General features: G+C 45.0%; 1 long non-coding RNA gene across 7 annotated transcripts in view; it reads right to left on the bottom strand.

The window, feature by feature from the left end:
• Nucleotides 1-14152, bottom strand: part of LOC148145896 (uncharacterized) — a 58678-nt gene that overhangs the window by 26482 nt on the left and 18044 nt on the right. For 6 of the 7 annotated variants that reach the window (XR_015761181.1, XR_015761185.1, XR_015761184.1 and 3 more), the window contains one exon: nucleotides 8878-9152. The exons of the other annotated variant lie outside the window; for it this stretch is intronic. This is a non-coding gene — a long non-coding RNA (uncharacterized LOC148145896). The remainder of the gene's footprint in view (nucleotides 1-8877; nucleotides 9153-14152) is intronic. 7 annotated transcript variants of the gene reach the window in all.

Genomic DNA, 14152 nt, shown 5'->3' with positions numbered 1-14152 from the left:
GCAAACTAGTGCCTTAAACAGCGAGGAGGTAAGACTGATTAAAGTGGATAAGTGATGAGGACAATGTAAGAATGATTGATGGAAAACTGAACTACAAGGAACAGAGAAAGGGCAAAGTGCAGATGACTTGATGTGAATTACACTGAGACCGAATTCACTTGAATTACTCCACCAGCCCCTTAGAAAAAGAAAATTGTGGCAATTGAAATAAAACTCTGATGTGCGTTTCAGGAGGAGAGTCAGAAAGTGTGGTGCTGGAAAAGCACAGCAGGTCAGGCAGCATCCGAGGAGCAGGAGAAACAACGTTTCAGGCAAAAGCCCTTCATCAAGAGTGTGGAGGAAGAAAGGGGCTGAGAGATAAATAGCAGGATGGGGCTGCGGCTGGGGGGATGGTAGCTGGGAAGGTGATAGGTCAACGGACGTTGGGGGAGGGTGATGGTGATGGGTCAGAGTGGAGGGTGGAGTAGATAGGTGGGAAGGAAGATGGGCAGATGGGACAGTTCAAGTGGGTAGTGCTGAGTTGGAGTGTTGGATCTGGGATGAGGTAGGGAGAAGGGAGATGAGGAAACTCACGAAGTCAGTATTGATGCTGTGTGGTTGGAGGGCTCCAAGGCAGAAGATGAGGCATTCTTCCTCCAAGAGTCAGGTGACTAGAGTTTGGTGGTGGAGTAGGCCCAGAACTTGCATTTCCTTGGCGGAATGGGAGTGGGAGGGGGAGTTGAAGAGGTTTGCCACAGTGTGATGGGGTTGTTGGGTATGTGTGTCCCAGAGATGTTCCCTGAAACTTTCTGTGAGTTGGCATTCTGTCTCCCCAGTGTAGAGGAGACCACATCAAGAGCAATGGACACAGTAGATGAGGCATTTGGATGTGCAGGAAAATCTCTGCCGGATGTGGAAAGATCCTTTGGGACCTTGAATGGAGATAAGGGGGAGGGGGAGGGGTGTGGGTGCAGGTTTTACACCTCTTGTGGTGTCAGACAAAGATGTCGGGAGTGGAAGGTGGGGCATGGATTTAATGCTGGAGTTGAGAAGGGAATGGTCTCTGCAGAATGCTGATAGGGGTGGGGAGAGAAATACATCTCTGGTGGTGGGGTCTGACTGTAGGTGGTGGAAATGAAAGAGGATAATGCGTTGTATCTGGAGATTAAAGGGATGAAAGGTGAGGACCAGAAGGGTTCTATCCTTGTTGCAGTTGGAGGCTTGGGGTTCAAGGGCAAAGGTGAGGGAAGTAAAGGAGATTTGCTGGAGGGCATTGTTCACCAAGTGGAGGGGAAATTGCAGTCCAAGAAATAGGAGGCCATCTGGGAAGTCCTGGAGTGGAATTGTTCCTCCTGGGAGCAGATACAGCAGAGTGGAGGAATTGGGAGTAGGGATAGTGTTTTTACGGGGGAGGGGGGAGGTGTAGTCCAGGTAGCTGTGGGAGTCGGTGGGTTTGTAATAGATGTTGAGTCGGTCACTGGAGATGGAGATGGAGAGGTTCAGGAAGGGGAGAGTGGTTCTGAGGTGGTCCAGGTGACCTTTATGTCAGGGTGGAATGTGCTTGTGAAGTTGATGAACTGTTCAACCTCCTCGTGGGAGCACGAGGAGGCACCAATACAGTCATCAATACAGCGGAGGAAGAGGTAGCGAATGGTTCTAGTGTAACTGCAGAAGATGGACTGTTCCACGTAACCGACATAGATGGGGCCCATGCAGGTGCCCATGGCTACCCCTTTGGTCTGAAGGAAGTGGGAGGATTTGATAGGGTTAGATGCACATATTCCAAATTGAAGCAAGAGGAGTGGAATGATCCCTTCATTCCTTCTCTCAAAATTTTTAAAGAAATAACTTTTACATCAGGCATTATTCCTTGAACATACAGTGTTAACTTTTCCATTTCCTTCCATCTATATTCCAACAAACTCTTTTGAACAGTATCAAGAGATTTCTTTTTGTGTGAAACTCAAACAACACCATAGCCGGCGGCAATTGGCCAGCAGCCCCAGCTATTCTGAACTTTGCGTGCTTCCCTCCTGCTGATCTCTCACTGTAAGATTGGTGTCGGGTTTTTCAGCACCAGATGCAGATGACACACACATATATTCATTCACTGAGTGTTCGTTTCATGTCTCATGCAATGGGACTTTACTGGCACCCAAGGGGAACCTGCTGCCTTTGTGCATCAGGCATGCAATGTGCTAACCTTGCCCGTGTGAAATGGTCATTTGAGGACAACCAGGTTATTGCATGTCAGGAACTAAGTAGCAGGAGTGTTGGTAAGTTCCTCTGGCACGCAGACTGCAGCAATGGGATGGCATCATTCTTTTCTGACATGATTTTAGTGGGGCATGGCAAAGAAGGGACAGGAGGGCAGCCTGGGATAATGGATGGCTGGCAACTGAAGTGTTATTCATCACTATCCTTTGGCAAGGATCACCAACAGTAGCATGACAGGCTCCTAGATTGTCAAGAAACTCAGGAGTGACAATTACCAGTGTTCAGTGTCAGTTCTGCGTTAGCACTCTTGTCTCTGAGTTAAAAGATTCATAATCTCACTCCAGTCTCAGAGGGCAGCACGGGAAATAGCAGAGTCATAGAGATGTACTGCACAGAAACAGACCCTTCGGTCCAACTTGTCTATGCCGACCAGATATCCCAACCGAATCTAGTCCCAACTGCCAGCACCCAGCCCATATCCCTCCAAACCCTTCCTATTTATATACCCATCCAAATGCCTTTCAAATGCTCCAATTGTACCAGCCTCCACCACTTCCTCAGGCAACTCATTCCATATACGTACCACCCTGTGTGTGAAAACGTTGCCTCTTAGGACTCTTTTATATCTTTCCCTTCTCACCCTAAACCTATGCCCTCTAGCTCTGGACTCCCTCACCCTAGGAAAAAAGACTTTGTCTATTTGTTTTCCATGCCCCTCATGATTTTATAAACATCTATAAGGTCACCCCTCAGCCTCCGACGCTCCAGGGAAAACAGCCCCAGCCTATTCAACCTCTTCCTATAGCTCAAATCCTCCAACCCTGGCAACATTCTTGTAAATCTTTTCTAAACCCTTTCAAGTTTCACAATATGTTTCTGGTAGGAAGGAGACCAGAGCCAATTTTGACGGTATTAGGCAAGAACTTTCAAAAGCTGATTGGAGGCAGATGTTTGTAGGTAAAGGGATGGCTGGAAAATGGGAAGCCTTCAGAAATGAGATAACAAGAATCCAGAAAAAGTATATTCCTGTCAGGGTGGAAGGGAAGGCTGGTAGGTATAGGGAATGCTGGATGACTAAAGAAATTGAGGGTTTGGTTAAGAAAAAGAAGGAAGCATTTGTCAGGTATAGATAGGACAGATCGAGTGAATCCTTAGAAGAGTATAAAGAAAGTAGGAGTATACATAAGAGGGAAATCAGGACGGCAAAACGGGGACATGAGATAGCTTTGGCAAATAGAATTAAGGAGAATCCAAAGGGTTTTTACAAATATATTAAGGACAAAAAGGTAACTAGGGCCCCTCAAAGATCAGCAAGGCGGCCTTTGTGTGGAGCCACAGAAAATGGGGGAGATAGTAAATGAGCATTTTGCATCAGTATTTACTGTGGAAAAGGATATGGAAGATATAGACTGTAGGGAAATAGATGGTGACATCTTGCAAAATGTCCAGATTACAGAAGAGGAAGTGCTGGATGTCTTGAAACTGTTAAAAGTGGATAAATCCCCAGGACCTGATTAGGTGTACCCGAGAACTCTGTGGGAAGCTAGAGAAGTGATTGCTGGGCCTCTTGCTGAGATATTTGCATCATCAATAGTCACAGGTGAGGTGCCGGAAGACTGGAGGTTGGCAAACGTGGTGCCACTGTTTAAGAAGGGCGGTAAAGACAAGCCAGGGAACTATAGACCGGTGAGCCTGACCTCGGAGGTGGGCAAGTTGTTAGAGGGAATCCTGAGGGACAGGATGTACATGTATTTGGAAAGGCAAGGTCTCATTCGGGATAGTCAACATGGCTTTGTGTGTGGGAAATCATGTCTCACAAATTTGATTGAGTTTTTTGAAGAAGTAGCAAAGAAGATTGATGGGGACAGAGCCGTAGATGTGATCTATATGGACTTTAGTAAGGCGTTTGACAAGGTTCCCCATGGGAGACTGATTAGCAAGGTTAGATCTCATGGAATACAGGGAGAACTAGCCATTTGGATACAGAACTGGCTCAAAGGTAGAAGACAGAGGGTGGTGGTGGACGGTTGTTTTTCAGACTGGAGGCCTGTGACCATTGGAGTGCCACAAGGATCGGTGCCGGGCCCTCTACTTTTTGTCATTTACATAAATGATTTGGATGCGAGCATAAGAGGTACAGTTAGCAACTTTGCAGATGACACCAAAATTGGAGGTGTAGTGGACAGCGAAGAGTGTTACCTCAGATTACAACAGGATCTGGACCAGATGGGCCAATGGGCTGGGAAGTGGCAGATGGAGTTTAATTCAGATAAATGAGAGGTGCTGAATTTTGGGAAAGCAAATCTTAGCAGGACTTATACACTTAATGATAAGGTCCTAGGGAGTGTTGCTGAACAAAGAGACCTTGGAGTGCAGGTTCATAGCTCCTTGAAAGTGGAGTCGCAGGTAGATAGGATAGTGAAGAAGGTGTTTGGTATGCTTTCCTTTATTGGTCAGAGTATTGAGTACAGGAGTTGGGAGGTAATGTTGCGGCTGTACAGGGACATTGGTTAGGCCTCTGCTGGAATATTGCGTGCAATTCTGGTCTCCTTCCTATCGGAAAGATGTTGTGAAACTTGAAAGGGTTCAGAAAAGATTTACAAGGATGTTGCTAGGGTTGGAGGATCTGAACTACAGGGAGAGGCTGAACAGGCTGGGGCTGTTTTCCCTGGAGCGTCATGGACTGAGGGGTGACCTTATAGAGGTTTACAAAATTATAAGGGGCATGGATAGGATAAATAGACAAAGTATTTTCCCTGGGTCGGGGAGTCCAGAACTAGAGGGCATAGGTTTAGGGTGAGAGGGGAAAGATATAAAAGAGACCTAAGGGGAATCTTTTTCACGCAGAGGGTGGTACGTGTATGGAATGAGCTGCCAGAGGATGTGGAGGAGGCTGGTACAATTGTAACATTTAAAAGGCATTTGGATGGGTAAATTAATAGGAAGGGTTTGGAGGGATATGGGCTGGATGGTGGCAGGTGGGACTAGATTGGGTTGGGATATCTGGTCGGCATGGACAGGTTGGACCGAAGGGTCTGTTTCCATGCTGTACATCTCTATGACTCTAATTGCGCGCAATATTTCAACAATGGCCTAACCGATGTCCTGTACAGTCCCAACTCCTGAACTCAATACTCTGACCAATAAAGGAAAGCATACCAAACGCCTTCTTCACTAAACTATCTACCTGCGATGGGAAGCAATGATAGGCCATTAGGAGGATATCAGAGCTAACTGCTGAGGAAAAGGTGAAAAAGTTCTTTAAGGTGATCCTTCTGAATAAGTCAGAATGGAAGCCAGGTAGTGCCCTCCTTTCAGATATATAATGATGGATGGTGGCTGCAGATAAGCCAAGAGGGAGGGGTTGGGATACATCGCCTTTGTTAGAGACGTATCGGACATCATTATGAATGTCACTTATGCACAGCAAAGGTATCATTTGGAAACATAGCTGAATGGGTTAAGTGGTAAGAACAAAGAACAGTACAGCACTTTGGCCGAGCAAGACTGTGTTGACATGTGACAACTTTCTAAACTAAAAAACATTTGCCTCTACTCTGTCCATATCTCTTTGTTTCCTCCCCTCCACATATCTGTCCAGATGCCTCTTAAACATTATTATTGTATCCGCCTCCACTACCTCCTCTGGCAGCACATTCCAGGCACTTACCACCCTCTGTGTAAAAAACTTAAAACCTCTCACATTTCTTTTAAACCTTCCCCCATTTTACTTTAAACCTTTGTCCCCTTCATTCTCCACTTCCTGCCAGATATTGTCGGGGTTAGCCTTTTTTTAATCCTAATTTAGTACTTTCACCCAAGGACTAGTCTTATCCCTATCCATAAGTAAGCTAAAATTTAAAGAATTATGATCACTGTTTACAAAATGCTCCCCCACTGAAATGTTGATCACCTGATTGGGCTCATTCCCCAATATCAGGTCTAACCCCTTTCTATCAACCCCTTTCCTGGATGGAGTATATATTTTTAGACACACATAACAAATTCTCTCCTATTCTGAATTTCTGGCACTAAGGGAGTCCCAATCAATATTGAAGAAATTTAGATTAGATTCCTTTCAGTATGGAAACATGCCCTTCGGTCCAACTAGTCAACACCAACCCTCCGAACAGTAACCCACCCAGACCCATTTCCCTACACTATACTTACCCCTGACTAATGCGCCTAACACTATGGGAAATTTAGCACGGCCAATTCACCTGAGCTGCACATCTTTGGACTGTGGGAAGAAATCGAAGCACCTGAAGGAAACCCAAGCGGACACGGGAAGAATGTGCAAACTCCACACAAACAGTCACCTGAAGCTGGAAACGAACCTGGGACCCTGGTGCTGTAAGGCAGCCGTGCTAACCACTGAGCCACTCTGCCGCCCTAAAAGCACTCACCATAACAACCGTATTGTTTTCATATTTTTCCATAATCTGTCACATATCTGTTCCTCTAATACCTGCTGGCTGATGGAGGCCTATAATACAACCCCATTAAAGTGATTGCACCTTTCCTACTCCTGAGCTCTACCCATATGGATGAACTCTCCAAGGTGTCAGTAACACTTCTCCCCAACCTCTTTTACAACCTCTCTATCATATCTAAATCCTAGAACTTTAAGTTGCCAGTCTTGTCCCTGTCTCAACCAAATCTCCGTAATAGCTACAATATCATAGTTATGTGCATGAATCTACACTCTAAGTTCATCTGCCTTTTGTCATACTCCTCATGTTAAAACAAATAGACCTCAGACCGCCAGTCCTGCTGTGTTCAGTGATCTCTCCCTGTCTGTTCTTCATCTTAGTCTTACTGGCCTCATTCTCTGAATCCTCCTCAGTCATTTTACATACTGACCTACTGCTCTGCTTCCCTCCTCCAACACCAATCTATTCCCCTGCCTGCCGCCCCCCCCCCCCGCCGACTAATTGAAACCCTCCCGAGTAGTACTAGCAAACCTCCTTGCCAGGACATCGGTGTCCCTCCAGTTTAGATGCTTCCCATCTGTCCTGTACAAGTCCCACCTGCCCTGGAAGAGATCCCAATGATCCACATACCTGGAGCCCTCCCTCATATACCACCTCTTTAGCCATGTATTTAACTGTACTATCTTCCTAGTCATACTCCCGCTGGCACGTAGCACAGAGAAGAATCCCAAGGTTACAGCCCTGCATTTCAACTTCCTATCTAACTCTCTGAACTCCCTTTGCAAGACCTTGTCACTTTTGCTGCCTATATCGTTAGTACCAATGTGTACCACGACCTCTTGCTGCTAACCTTCCCTTTTGAGAATGTCCTGTGCCCATTCAGAAATGTCCTTGACCCTGGCACTAGGGAGACAACACACCATCCTAGAATCTCTTTTGTGGCCACTTTTGCCATTCTGTGCTCCCAACTATAGAGTCCCCTATTACTATTGCTCTCCTGTATTCTGACCCTCGCTGCTGTACAACAGAGCACACTGTGGTGGTACTGACCTGGCTGCTGCTGTCACCACCCCCAAAGAGGCAATCTCCCCCCACCAACCCCACCCCCCCACCCCCCTGCCCAACAGTGTCAAAAACTCACTGCTGCCTCTCAGTGCCAGGGACCCGGGTTCGATTCCAGCCTCAGGTGACTGTCTGTGTGGAGTTTGTACATTCTCCCCGCATCTGCGTGATTTTCCTCCAGGTGCTCCGGTTTCCTCCCACAGTCCAAAGACGTGCAGGCTCGGTGGATTGGCCCTGATAAATTACCCATAATGTCCAGGGATGTGCTGATTAGGTGAATTGGCCATGGGAAATGCAAGGTGACATGGATAGGGTTGTGGGGGGGGAGAGGAATCTAGTTGGGATGCTCTTCAGAGGGTCAGTGTGAGTTCGATGGGCTGAATTGCCTGCTTCCACACTGTTGGGATTCTAAAAATGTATACTTTTTAGAGGGAGGGATAACCACAAGGGGATTTATCCACTGAGCACCTGCCACTTCTACCAGTCACCCATCTGCCTGCCTTAAACTTGGTGTGATCACATCTCTAAAACTCCTGTCTATGATGCTTCCCACCTCCTGCATGCTCTTAACTATGTCCAATTGCCACTCCAACTGATCCATGTGATTCTCAAAGGAATTGCAATTGGATGCAGTTCCTACAGATGTAGGTGTCAGGGGTGTTCAAACTCTCTCTGACTCCTCACAATCTACAGTAGAGGCACACTACCTCACTGACTGCCAGTTTTGCCATCTGACTATTAATTAATTAAAAATAAATTTCTGCTCAATATCATTTACAGCTAACTAGAAAGTCACTAGTTAGTCACTAAAGAATATGAAACACGAAACACACTATTCTGTAAACAAGGCCAGATAACAGACGAGACTAGATTATAGTCCAACAAGTTTATTTGAAATCACAAGCTTTCGCAGACTTCACCTGATGAAGGGGCAGCACTCTGATTTCAAATAAACCTGTTGGACTATAATCTGGTGTCGTATGACTTCTGACATCGTCCACACCAGTCCAACATCAGCACCTCCACATCGTGTGCTATAAACAACAGTCCAGGTCCGACTCTAAATCCCAGCACTATACTACTCTACTCCTAACCTAAATCTCACCACTCTAAAATCTAATGGGTATGAAAAGGTAAATGGAAATTGAAGGTAAGAAACAAAAAGAATCACCTGACCACTACTTACCAATCAGGAGTCCTTCTGCTCCGGTTTCCTCCCACAGTCCAAAGATGTGCAGGTTCGGTGAATTGACCATGTTAAATTGCCCAGTGTCTTCAGGGATGTGTCGGGTAGGTACATCAGGGGTAAATATAGGGTAGGGGAATGAGCCTGGGTGGGTTACTCTTTGGAGGGTTGGTATGGACTTGTTTGGACGAAGGGGCTGTTTCCACACTGCAGGGATTCTATAATTCTAAACAAAACCAGAAATTGCTAGAGAAACTCAGCAGGTCTGGTGGCATCTGTGGAGAGAGGAAACAGAGTTAACCTTTTGGATCCAGTGGCCCTTCTTCAGAATGAGGAAAGGATCAATATGTGATAATAGAATCAGCTGTGCTTACACCAAAATACACTACTTGCTGTATAAAAAATCATTATCAACTGAGAATTCCTTATGTTGTTGCAAATATGAGATTTATGAGTTTGTTATATTCTGGCAACTGCCTCTTTAATTTAGTGTAAAATTAACAACATTATGTTACATGTTCTAATGTCCACCTAACAAAGTCCTTTACTTATTCACTGGATGAGGGCATTGTTGGCCAGGCCAGCACTTACTGTTAAGAGTCAACCACATTGCTGTGGATCTGGAGTCACATGTAGGCCAGACCAGATAAGAATGGCAGCTTCTTTTCCTAAAGGACATTAGTGAAAGTCTTGAGTAACATGGTTATTAAAGATTAAACATAGGCCCAGTTTGTTTTGGTCAGAAGAAACTATTAGGTGACAATGCAGAAGCATTTATATTCACATTAGGTACGAGCTGAAAATGTGTTGCTGGAAAAGCGCAGCAGGTCAGGCAGCATCCAAGGAGCAGGAGAATCGACGTTTCGGGCATGAGCTCTTCTTCAGGAATGAGGAAAGTGTGCCAAGCAGGCTAAGATAAAAGGTAGGGAGGAGCGACTTGGGGGAGGGGCGTTGGAAATGCAGTAGGTGGAAGGAGGTTAACCTCATGCCTGAAACGTCGATTCTCCTGCTCCTTGCATGCTGCCTGACCTGCTGCGCTTTTCCAGCAACACATTTTCAGCTCTGATCTCCAGCATCTGCAGTCCTCATTTTCTCCTATTCACATTAGGTAGACAACTAGTCTCCCAAGTTCCAGGAAGGTATTACAAATGTTGGGTTATAAAGTTCTGCCTTAACTATTTATTAACTTCTAAGATAAAAGAGAGCTGGAGTCTAAAACATAACACGTCAGAAAATTTCTATCTGGATGAAAAACCTGTGTGACTCACACAGCCATGGAGATGGACTTTGAAAATCAGAGAGTTTCTAAGGTACCTCTAAAAACTCTTAGGCACAGGGCAGTGTGCCAGGAGTTGGGAGGAAGGGGCCAGGTAGAAACTGAAATTTTACCTCTCGCAGGAGAGTAGGTGGAAGCGTGTGTTCAGATTAACGAGACCATGTTTGTGAAACAAAGCTGTAAGTTGTGCCCAGCTTGCATTAAAGGATGAAACACCAAAATCCTCTTCATGGAAGACAATTCTGGGCTTAAAAGGATTGCTAAGGAATGGAAGCAAATCTTCAAAACCTAAGAAGCACTTGGACTGTGTCTGGAAAAATTATGCATGTACTTAAGGTACAGCATAATTTATACCTGTGACATGAGTTCATTTTAGTTACGTTCAAAAGAAAAGGGCAAAGTTCCATTTTGAAGTTTAAAGTTATCCACAAAAATAGGTTTCAGTAAATTGTGTGTTTCAGCTGGTTGTTACAATAAAATCTCATTGTGACATCCTTTCAGCTATCACTGGAAAAAACAATTTTATTTTATTTACAAGTTATTGGTTCCCACAGTTGTCATAATAATGTCAAAACCATTTGAGTTTCCTACTTAACAACAGTTTTGGTTCTGAGTTATTCATCCCAAGTTGCAACATGTCCATTGATTGCAAGCATTGAATGGCATATTTTACTCTTAAGAGAACAGTATTGGATCGATAATTGCAGTGAAGTGGTATAAATGAGCTACAGGTTATGAAGCAAGTACTCCAGGTGGAAAACTGCACTGTAGCCTTACACTGATAGCTTTTTGCTCTTTATCCTGTGCCATGGGTATCTGCTGTATGGCTTGATCTATCAACACATTCGAAAAGGACAGATTTTCTTTCCAATATCTGCTTTATCAATAGTTTTTGTGCCACAACATTGAAGCTGAAGCGCTTTTGTTTGAGGAATCACTGACTTCTGTGGTTTTCAGTGTGCTGATCCTGAAATATTTCCCTGATCCAACTTAATCTTATTGTACAGAAGGAGGCCTTTTGATCCATGGATTCCGAAGGAGCAACTCAGCTAGTCCCACTCTCCAGCCCTAAAGTAATATTTTCCTAATCAACCTATTCAGATATGTCATTTCAAACCTCTGGAGCAGGTGGGACTTGAACCCAGAACTCCTGATCCAGAGATAGGAACATTACTGACATGCTACAAGAGCACCCCCAAAGTGATTAAAGCCCCTGTGAATGCAGTGCATTTGTTCAACAAGTGCAGATGCACCATTGCCTTAACCACTGTGCATGTCCCTGCTGGCATGTTGCACACAATTGAAAATCTGCAGTTACATCGCACTAATGGCTAGTCAACGCATTCTTTAAGAACTCTCTGCCACATGGGAGTACTTGAACTCAAATAAAATAGGTTTTCCTAAGGGGAAGCTAAAAGAGAAATAAATAGTATGGTAGGTAGACATTTTCCTAATGCTTCTGTATAGAGATGTTACAGCGCACATTTGGATAAATTGAGACTTGAACTCAGGCCTCCTGGCTTAGAGGTAGGGACACCAGAACCCCCAGACAATAGAAGGTTGCAGAGTAAGGCGAAGACAGGTGGGGATTACATTGTAAATTCCAGGGAATTTGCTCAGTTTCACTGGATCACAGGGATGGACTTTACAGAATAATCCAGTAACTATAACAGGTCAGCCGGCCTTGGCATTTGCACATTCTGGCACAGACGTTTCGTCTTCCTGTCAGAGGGCTTGTAAAGGATTTCAATCACTTGCTTTCAAGTTACAGCTTGGAATATTAAAACTATAATCAATGCAAATTGTTCCCTGGAACAGAATACAATATTGATAAGACACATCGTTCCTTCATTCCTTTCAAATGAGACAAATCAATGGATGCCTTAATTAAAAGCCTTAATTTTCAGCTCAGTGTTCTCTTAACGCCACAATGAACCCATTTATTTTGAATGCAACATTAAACTAATGCCACTCAGAAAACATAGACTGAACTGTCAGTTGCACCATGCTGTATTTTTTTATACAACAACAGCACCAACAAACAACTGTTATGAAAGTTTTAATTATTTCTTTTATTTCCTTGTTTACAGTTTGATTTAATTAAAGGCAATTAGAGAATTGAGGAAGTGGCCTGGAGAAATAGTATAGCCAAAACAAAAAGATTCTCCCAGTCATGTACAGAGCTCTTTCACACAGTCAGCCTCAGGAACTCTTCCACACCAGTTCATTAATCTCATCAAATCTCACTATTTAAAAAGATAATGCTTGCCATTAGGACTGTCAGTCTATGTAAATTAGCTATCCCAAGGGTATCACGCTTCAATGTTTTGATGAAAGGGTGGGTGGAAGACTGTTTTCTTTTCACTGTTTAATGTATGACTTCCTAGTCCAATTGTAGGAAGGATAGTTCAGAAAATTTAACAGCTTGTTTATGGAGACTTGTCGGCATGTCCAGAGGTATTCATCCCAAATGAAAACCTCTCAGGGCTAGAGACCCAGAGAAGTGGGGCTGGATATGGCAGGTCAGACAGCATCCGTGATTTTCCTGCTCCTCCGATGCAGCCTGACCTGCTGTGCTTTTCCAGCACCACTCCAATCTTGACTCTAATCTCCAGCATCTGCAGTACCCACTTCTGCCCTGTGGGGTTGGATATGTTACTGACTCCCTCTGACTGAAAACTCAGGAACCCACTCTCTAAACATCTGTCCTGCCCACAGCCAATTCACACTCGGCTGGCCGTTAACTGGCTCAAGGCAAGATCTTCGCCCTCCCATCCCAAACTGGGGAGAGGAGTGCCACATTACAGGGCTGCTTGCCATCAGCTCTGTCAGCTTTGATGAAGAGTTATAAGGAACTCTTGCTCTTTCTTCAGGGATGCTGCCTGACCCGCTGTGATCTTCAGCATTTGTTGTTTTTAGCACAGATTCCAGCATCGGCAGTATTTTGCTTACAATTAGCCACCAGGCCTGTAATTGCAGCAGCCCAGGTTCGAGGGATGGCTACTGCTGAGATTACAGGGAGACAGTGCAGCATCGAGGCCTAGATAACAGGGCTCAGTGAGAGGGGTGAATTAGGTCCAGCAAAACCTGCTGAGATACACATTCTGTTAAATATGAGCATCACTGGTTTGTTCAGCATTTATAGCCCAACCTTAATTGTTCTTGAACTGAGTGGCTTACTCAGCCATTTCAGAGGGTGGTTAAAAGTCAACCATGTTACCATAGGTCTGTTTTGTCACAGTTGGCCGGACCAGGGTAAGGATGGCAGATTTCTCTGCCTGAAGGAGATTAGTGAACTAGATGGGTTCTTATCTTCTCCCTGCCATGGTAGAAGTTCCAGAGGGAATGAGGTGAATGACCAGAATTGGCTACACAGTGCCTCTGTAGAAGGTTGGCTATGACTCTATGGCCTGAGTCAGCTTCATTCCAGAAAAAGGGAGTTGGGGAAGGTTGCAGGGTGAAGGCACACAGCTTTTATAAGCCTCCCTCCCATCGAGACATCATGAAGTGGAAGCTTGTAAAATCCAGGCCATGTTTGGCCCAAGGTTATATAATCTATAATGACTTCATGATAAGATCTTACATACAAAACGCAGAAGTGAGGGGGGGGGGGGGGGGGGGGTGGCATAGTGGCTCAGTGGTTAGCACTGCTGCCTCACAGCACCAGGGACCTGGGTTTGATCCCACCCTTGGGTGACTGCATGGAGCTTGCATGTTCTTCCTGTGTCTGCATGGGTTTCCTCTGGGAATTCCAGTTTCCTCCCACAGTCCAAAGATGTGCACTCAAGGTAGATTGGCCATGCTAAATTGCCTACAGTCTCCAGGGATGTGCAAGTTAGGTGGATTAGATTAGATTAGATTAGATTCCCTACAGTGTGGAAACAGGCCCTTTGGTCCATCTAGTCCACACCGACCCTCCGAAGAGTAACCCACCTAGACCCATTCCCCCTAAATAACACATCTAACTCTATGGGCAATTTAGCATGACCAGTTCACCTA

Source organism: Chiloscyllium plagiosum, unplaced genomic scaffold (assembly GCF_037043375.1).
Source record: "Chiloscyllium plagiosum isolate Xiang-an unplaced genomic scaffold, Cpla_swu_hap1 HiC_scaffold_23, whole genome shotgun sequence".
In the NCBI taxonomy this organism is placed as follows: domain Eukaryota; kingdom Metazoa; phylum Chordata; class Chondrichthyes; order Orectolobiformes; family Hemiscylliidae; genus Chiloscyllium; species Chiloscyllium plagiosum.
This window is presented reverse-complemented; position numbering and strand designations above follow the sequence as displayed.